At 50.8% G+C, this 6,741-nt stretch overlaps 1 protein-coding gene across 1 annotated transcript in view; it reads left to right on the plus strand.

Annotated features, from left to right (window-relative positions):
* Positions 1-6,741, plus strand: part of PKP1 (plakophilin 1) — a gene marked incomplete at its 5' end in the record, with an annotated part of 47,787 nt that overhangs the window by 1,043 nt on the left and 40,003 nt on the right. The gene's annotated exons all lie outside the window — the stretch shown is intronic.

Raw genomic sequence — 6,741 nt, forward strand, 5'->3', positions numbered from 1 at the left:
CAGAAGGATTTCTCTGTGTCTCTCCTAATGGCCTTGGTGCAGCAACACCTGCTTCAAGGGAGCAGTGTCCCTTGCTAGGTTTGCATCACTGGTTTGCTGCAGCTCAGTGGGAAGCACTGGGAGCACTGGGGTGGCTTGGAAAGTTTTATTCACAGCCTGTCTGGGACATGTTTCAATGTCCTTTGGATGAAGCCTTGAGCAACCTGCTCTGGTGGGAGGTGTCCCTGCCCAGGGCAGGGGGTTGGCACTGGATGATCTCTAAGGTCCATTCCAACCCCTTAACAGTCTATGATTCTATGATCCTTTGCTGTGCTGGTTAAATCCCAGACAGTGAAGATTCTGCCTGGTCTAAGACCAAATGGGTGACTTTGGTGACTGTGACCATGTGAGTCCAGAGGAGGCCACTAAGGTGGTTAGGGGGATGGAGAACCTCTCTTAGGCTTTCCTATGAGGAAAGGATGTGAGAATTGGGATTGTTTAGCCTGGAGAAGAGAAGCTTTGGGGTGACCTAATTGCCCCTTCCAGTACCTTGAGGAGCCAACAAGAAACATGGGGAGAGACTATGTACAAGGGCTTGGAGGGACAGGACAGAGGGAATGGCTTCACACTGCCAGAGAGAAGACTGGGATTGGATATTGGGAAGAAATTCCTGTGAGGGTGCTGAGGCACTGGCACAAGTTGTCCAGAGAAGCTGTGGCTGCCCTAACCCTGGAAGTGATCAAGGCCAGGTTGGACAAGGCTTGAAGCAGCCTGGGCTGGTGAAAGGTGTTGGAATGAGATGGTCTTTAAGGCCCTTCCAACCCAACCCAGTCTGTGATTCTATCACAGCTCAGAGCACAGGACCATCCACTCAATTGTCCTCTCTCTATCCCTAAGGCACTGGTGAACCCCTGCAGAAGGGTCTAGGCATGGTAAGCAGTCAGCGTTTTTGTGGCCACCAGAAATTTGCAACTGAGGGACCTCTTGAGGCAGAGGTGGAGTCTCTGAGCTTCATAAATCAAGTTGTTGTTTTGTTTCAATGCTACATTGCTGTTGTCTATTGTGGTTCCTCCATGGAGTTTGTTATGCTTTGTCTATGCAAAATTGTTCTGTTCCAGCCATTCCAACAGTTTCTAGATGGGTTTTTTGTGAAAGAGAGAGGAAGCTAAGCCCCAGCTCTGCAGTTGCCCCTCCAGCTCTTGCTGTCAAGGTGGCACTGCTGCTCCTGGTGTGAATTCCTATCTTCTGCCCAACCATCCCAGCTGGGCCAGTGCTAGGGAGCTAGACATGCCAGTGGCTGCTGGGGACTTCAGTCAGCAATGTTGGTGTTCTGGTGAGCAGCTTGGAAGATGCTGATGGAGATCAGGGCATCCTTTAGCCACCACAGAGTCCTGAAGACACAGCAGTTCTGTCACGTCTGGTTCACCATGAACTTAGGCAGCTCTGGCTGTTCTCTCAAGGACTTCTGCAGTTTCTGATGAGTCCTTCTCCAAATCTATGTCTTACAAGCCTTTCCTTCTAGAATTTTTGGGTGAAGGTCTCCAGGACCTGAGCTACTTCAGAAAAAGGCCTGGGATTTGTGAAGGATTCACAGTAAAGCTGTCTTACCTAACTGTGACTATCTGAAAATCAGCCATTTAGTCCTAGCAAGTTGTCTAGACTTCTCCCCTGGCCAACCAAGAGAGATGTAGAGGAGGTGATTCATCTCCTCTATCTTGGAGATCTGTCGGGTCAGGATGAATCAGCCCCTCTGGATGCTATCTCCTGCCACTGGGGCTGGATGGGAGCAGTCACCTAACAGGTACAGGACTGCAGTTAGGGGCAATGAGTCCCAAGTGCCATTGGCACTTTGGGACATGTAACCTCTAGCCTAAATCTGCTTAACAAGCTTAACAGATATCACAGTCCTCAACCACACCGAGGAACCTTCTCCATTTGGCTTCTTCCAGAAGGTATTAGATGTTTACACATATCCATTACTAATCTTCAGTGTGTGATACCTTCAGCTTTTGTCTTCAGACCTGTTTGAAGCCTGTGCAGCTTCTAGGCCTTCTAAAAATGTTTCCTGTGTGTAATTCCTGGGCCATAAGGCATGGAAACAAAGATAAAGCAAATCTATTTGTGAAGACAAAATTGCTGGATGTGTCTGCAGCTGGAGCTGCTGCTGGAGATGTGTCTGAGAAGTGACAAATTCCTTTGAGATGCACAGATCCAGGTATTCCAGGGAAATGAGCCAGTTTAGGATTCAGCAAAACGACTTACTCCTAATACCCCTGAAGTTAAAAAGGTGTAGGAGACAATCCATGCCCATGGTGGTGTTCCACAGCACCTGCAACTGAGGCACTGCTCTTGGCTTGTCTTGAGCTAAGGATGCCTTGGATGGTGCCACTAAAGGACAGGAGGTGTCCTGTCTCACTCCCAGGTCTTTAGAGCTGCTAGCTCTGGCTTCCTCCTTCCCTTGGTTCATGTCTTCCTGGGAACATCAAGCTTTTTGCTTCTGTGTTTTCTTCCCAACCTTATGATGCTAGTGTTCAAATATCAGAGCCAAAGAAATGATAGATCTGGAGGAAGAGCTCTCTTGGGCTCAGTCAGCTTGGAAAAGGCTGTCCAGCCAGGGTGCCTTTCCTTGTTCAGTCACTGGAATGGGTTTGCCCAGGGAGGTGGTGGAGTCTCCATCCCTGGAAGTGTTCAGAACTGTGTGGATGTGGCACTTGGAGATATGGTTTAGTGGTGACCATGGCAGTGTTGGGTTATTGGTTGGGCTTGATGATCTTAGAAGGCTTTTCCAACCTAAGTGATTCCATGATTCTATGATTCTCACACTTCTAAACCCTTTGATTTGCCCTTTATTAAAGATTTTTGTCTGTTTCTCTTTGGAGAGCCTTGTTGTAGCATCACTGTCCCCAGTGAGCATCTACTCATTACCAGTGCAGGAAACACTGGAACCAGTGGGACCAGTCCAGGAAGAGCCACTCAGAGGGCAGAGGGTTTGCACTTGGCTGCAGCATTTCCTTGGCTCAGTCTTCAGGGGTGTTCATCCCTCAGAAGTTCACTTGCACAGGGACCTTGGTGGGATCATTGATGGGTCATTAGTGACTGCAAAGCTCTCTCTGTTAGGTGATGTTTCACTCCAGGTACTGCTGAGTCCTGAAGACCATTAGGACCATTTGTCACCTTCCCACAATGTGAGTTAACAGCAGCCACCAGTTCCCAAAGCCATCCAGCAGCAGTTGGCTGTGCCATGTCCTGATGGAAGGCTGAGCAATGCCTCAGGTCCCACAGAAGGTTCAGTGGTGACCACAGTTTACACAGGCAAACCTGAGGAAGCTTTAAGCAAGCTCAACTGGGCACCCAGAGCAGTCATGGCAGAAGTCTCATCATGAGCTGCACCCTTAACTGTGACACCTCAACACCACCCCAAAACCAGGGTCTGTTCAGCAGTGAGCCCAAAGCCACACTCACAGCTGGGTGGCTCAGGAGTAACAGTTGAGTGTGGTGTTCCCCCCAGCTGCAGGCACAGCTTAGAATCATCAAGGCTGGAAGAGACCTCTAAGATCATCAAGGCCAGCCATTAACCTGTCACTGCTGGAACCTCCAAACCCTAACCCATATCCTCCAGCACCAGATCCAGACACCTCTTAAACATCTCCAGGGATGGTGACTCCACCACCTCCCTGGGCAGTATTCCAGTGACCATCCTCCAGCCCCTGTCAGGGAGTTGGAGAGAGCCATGAGGTCACCCCTGAACTGAACCTCTAGGCTGAACAAACCCAACTGCCTCAGCCCTTCCTCACAGGACATGTGTTGTAGACCTCCTCGCTTTGAAGGTGGACACCCGAACCCCAAAGCCCATGGGAGGCAGCATGCAGAGCATGGATCCACACCAGCAGCAAAGACCCTCTGAGGGTCAACTCCCACCTGCAGCAACACTGCTCTTGCCTGGGGCTGCTGGGTGGACAGGTACAGCCCTGCTAGAGAGCCAGGACATTCCTAGAGCCCATGTGTGGTAGACCTCCTCGCTTTGAAGGTGGACACCCGAACCCCAAAGCCCATGGGAGGCAGCATGCAGAGCATGGATCCACACCAGCAGCAAAGACCCTCTGAGGGTCAACTCCCACCTGCAGCAACACTGCTCTTGCCTGGGGCTGCTGGGTGGACAGGTACAGCCCTGCTAGAGAGCCAGGACATTCCTAGAGCCCATGTGTGTTCTGATATGGTCAAGATGAAGCACACAAGGCCTCTCCATGCTGCTGCTGCACAAGAAGGACATACATCAGCACCATGTGGGTGTGAGATGCAGTGTGTGTCCCCAACACTGCCCTGAACAAGGGACAAAAAGCTTCTGGTGTGCTTGCTAGGGAATTTTGCATGTTAGGGTGTCCTACCTGCAGCAGGACACGCAGATCATCATCCCCACAGAGCTGCCCTCAGCCTGAGGCTTTCACAGAATCACAGGATCATTTTGTTGGAGACTTCTAGCATAACCAAGTCCAAACTTTGGCTGATCACCACTAAGTGCCATGTCCAGTTATTTCTTGAACACCTTCAGGGGTGGTGATTCTATCATCTCCCTGGGCAGACCCTTCCAATGTTTAACAACCCTTTCCATGAAGAAATTCCTCCTAATATCCAACCTGAACCCACCCTGGCACAGCTTGAGGCTCTTTCCCCTTGTCACTTGTTCCCTGGGAGCAGAGCCCAAACCCCACCTGGCTGCACCTCCTGGCAGGGAGTTATAGAGAGCAGAAGGTCTCCCTGAGCCTCCTTTTCTGCAGGCTGAGCCCCCACAGCTCCCTCAGCCACTCCTTGTGCTCCAGCCCCTTCCCCAGTTCTGTTCCCTTCCCTGGACATGCTCAATGTCTTTCTTGCCATGAGGGGTCCAGAGGTTCCTTTAGTGAGTTCCACCTCTGAGAGCATCCCTGCTCACAGCCCAAGGAGCATTTGGCCTGCCTGATGGTGCTCCAATTTGAGCAGTTAACTGAGCTGGATCTTGGCACATAACAGTTGGAGCCTAGTGGCTACTGGTGCACCAGTGCTCAGCACTGCTCAATCTTGGGCTGCACCCTGCTCTGGCCACCCAGTTGGGTTTCCATAGCAATTCCATCCCTTATGGCATGAATCAAAACCATATTCTGCTGTGCATCTCTGCACTGGAGACAGTATAAAAACTCCTAATCACATGTCCTCTGTGGGAGAAGGTTGCAGAGCTTTCTCTCACAAGTAAGAGGTGTCACCATGGGATGGGAATGCTCCTACCATCCCTGCCTGGCTTTGCCTCTGTGGACTTGATTTGAAGTTGCAGCCAGGATTTGAAGGGGCTGCAGAGGACTCTTGGTTAGGAGCTGCAGTAACAGGACAAGGAGGAATGGGGAGAAATTGAAAGAGGAAAGTTAGATCTTAGGAAGTTTTCCCTGTGAGGGTGGTGAGACACTGGCACAGGTTGCCCAGGGAGGCTGTGGCTGCCCCAACCCTGGCAGTGTTTCATTCCAGGTTGGCTAAAGCCTTGAGCAACCTGCTCTGGTGGGAGGTGTCCCTGCCCAGGGCAGGGGGCTGGGGCTGGGTCATCTCTAAGGTCCATTTCAACCCGTTAACAATCTTTGCCTTTCTCATTGTCAGTGGGAGCTTCATTCCATAAAGATTTCAGGTGAGAATGTGCCATTTGCTGTGATGCCACATTCAACTTGAAAAGAAGCACAAAACAGAGAGGTTTGGGCAATCTTGTCAAAGAAAACAAAGCTTTAGAGTCATTGCACATAATTGCTGGGTCAGACCTTGGCCTCCCTGAGAGGTTTTGGTGTAGCAGGTTGGATATTACCTTCCCTGGCCAGAACCAACTGAATCTAAATCTCAGCTAGAAAATCCTAGGGAAAGGAGCAGCCAGGAGAGGTGGGAAAGAGCCTTTTAGAAAGAGATAAACAATATATTTGCTGGTTTTGCAACTTTTCTCCTGCTGTAAAGAAAGCAGCAGGCACAGCTGGGCATTTCGCAAGCAGCAGCAAGAGCTTTCCCCACCCATGGCTCAGGGTGGGACTGTGGCAGGTTGCATCGCCTGTGCTTTGCCCTCCAGCCTGGGAGAAACCTGCTCCTGACGTGTTTATACCGAGTCCTTTGCTCCTCTCTGTCTGCTGCTCTAGAAACAAACAAATTGCCAGGGCAGGACTGAGAGGCAGGTAATGAACTGATGGCGTCCTCTGATGCACGAGGCACAGACACCCAGAGCTGGGAGGGCACAGCTGGGACCACAGCACCATTCCCTGTGCTGCTGCATCTTCCTCTGAGCCTCTGCTCCTTCCTCTGAGCCTCTGCTCCTTCCTCTGAGCTTCTCCACCTTCCTCTGTGTTTCTGCTCCTTCCTCTGTGCTTTTACTCCTCTGGAAAGTGGGAGAAGGAAAGGACTTTTCCTGTAGAGCAAAAGGGCTTATCCAAGAAAAGACTCAAAAGCACTCATGACCTAGGATGGTTCCATTGTGGCATTCTCTCTATAGGACCAGAGATTTGGAGTATTCAGAGATTTTTTAAGGGGTTGGAATGGAGTTTAGAGATCATCCAGCCCCAACCCCCTGCCCTGGGCAGGGACACCTCCCACCAGAGCAGGTTGCTCAAGGCTTTAGCCAACCTGGAATGAAACACTGCCAGGGTTGGGGCAGCCACAGCCTCCCTGGGCAACCTGGGCCAGTGTCTCACCACGCTCACAGCAAAAACCTCTACCTAATTATCTAATCAGCTTCCTCTTTCAATTTCTCCCCATTCCTCCTTGTCCTGT

This window comes from Acanthisitta chloris, unplaced genomic scaffold, assembly GCF_000695815.1.
Source record: "Acanthisitta chloris isolate BGI_N310 unplaced genomic scaffold, ASM69581v1 scaffold5830, whole genome shotgun sequence".
In the NCBI taxonomy this organism is placed as follows: Eukaryota; Metazoa; Chordata; class Aves; order Passeriformes; family Acanthisittidae; genus Acanthisitta; species Acanthisitta chloris.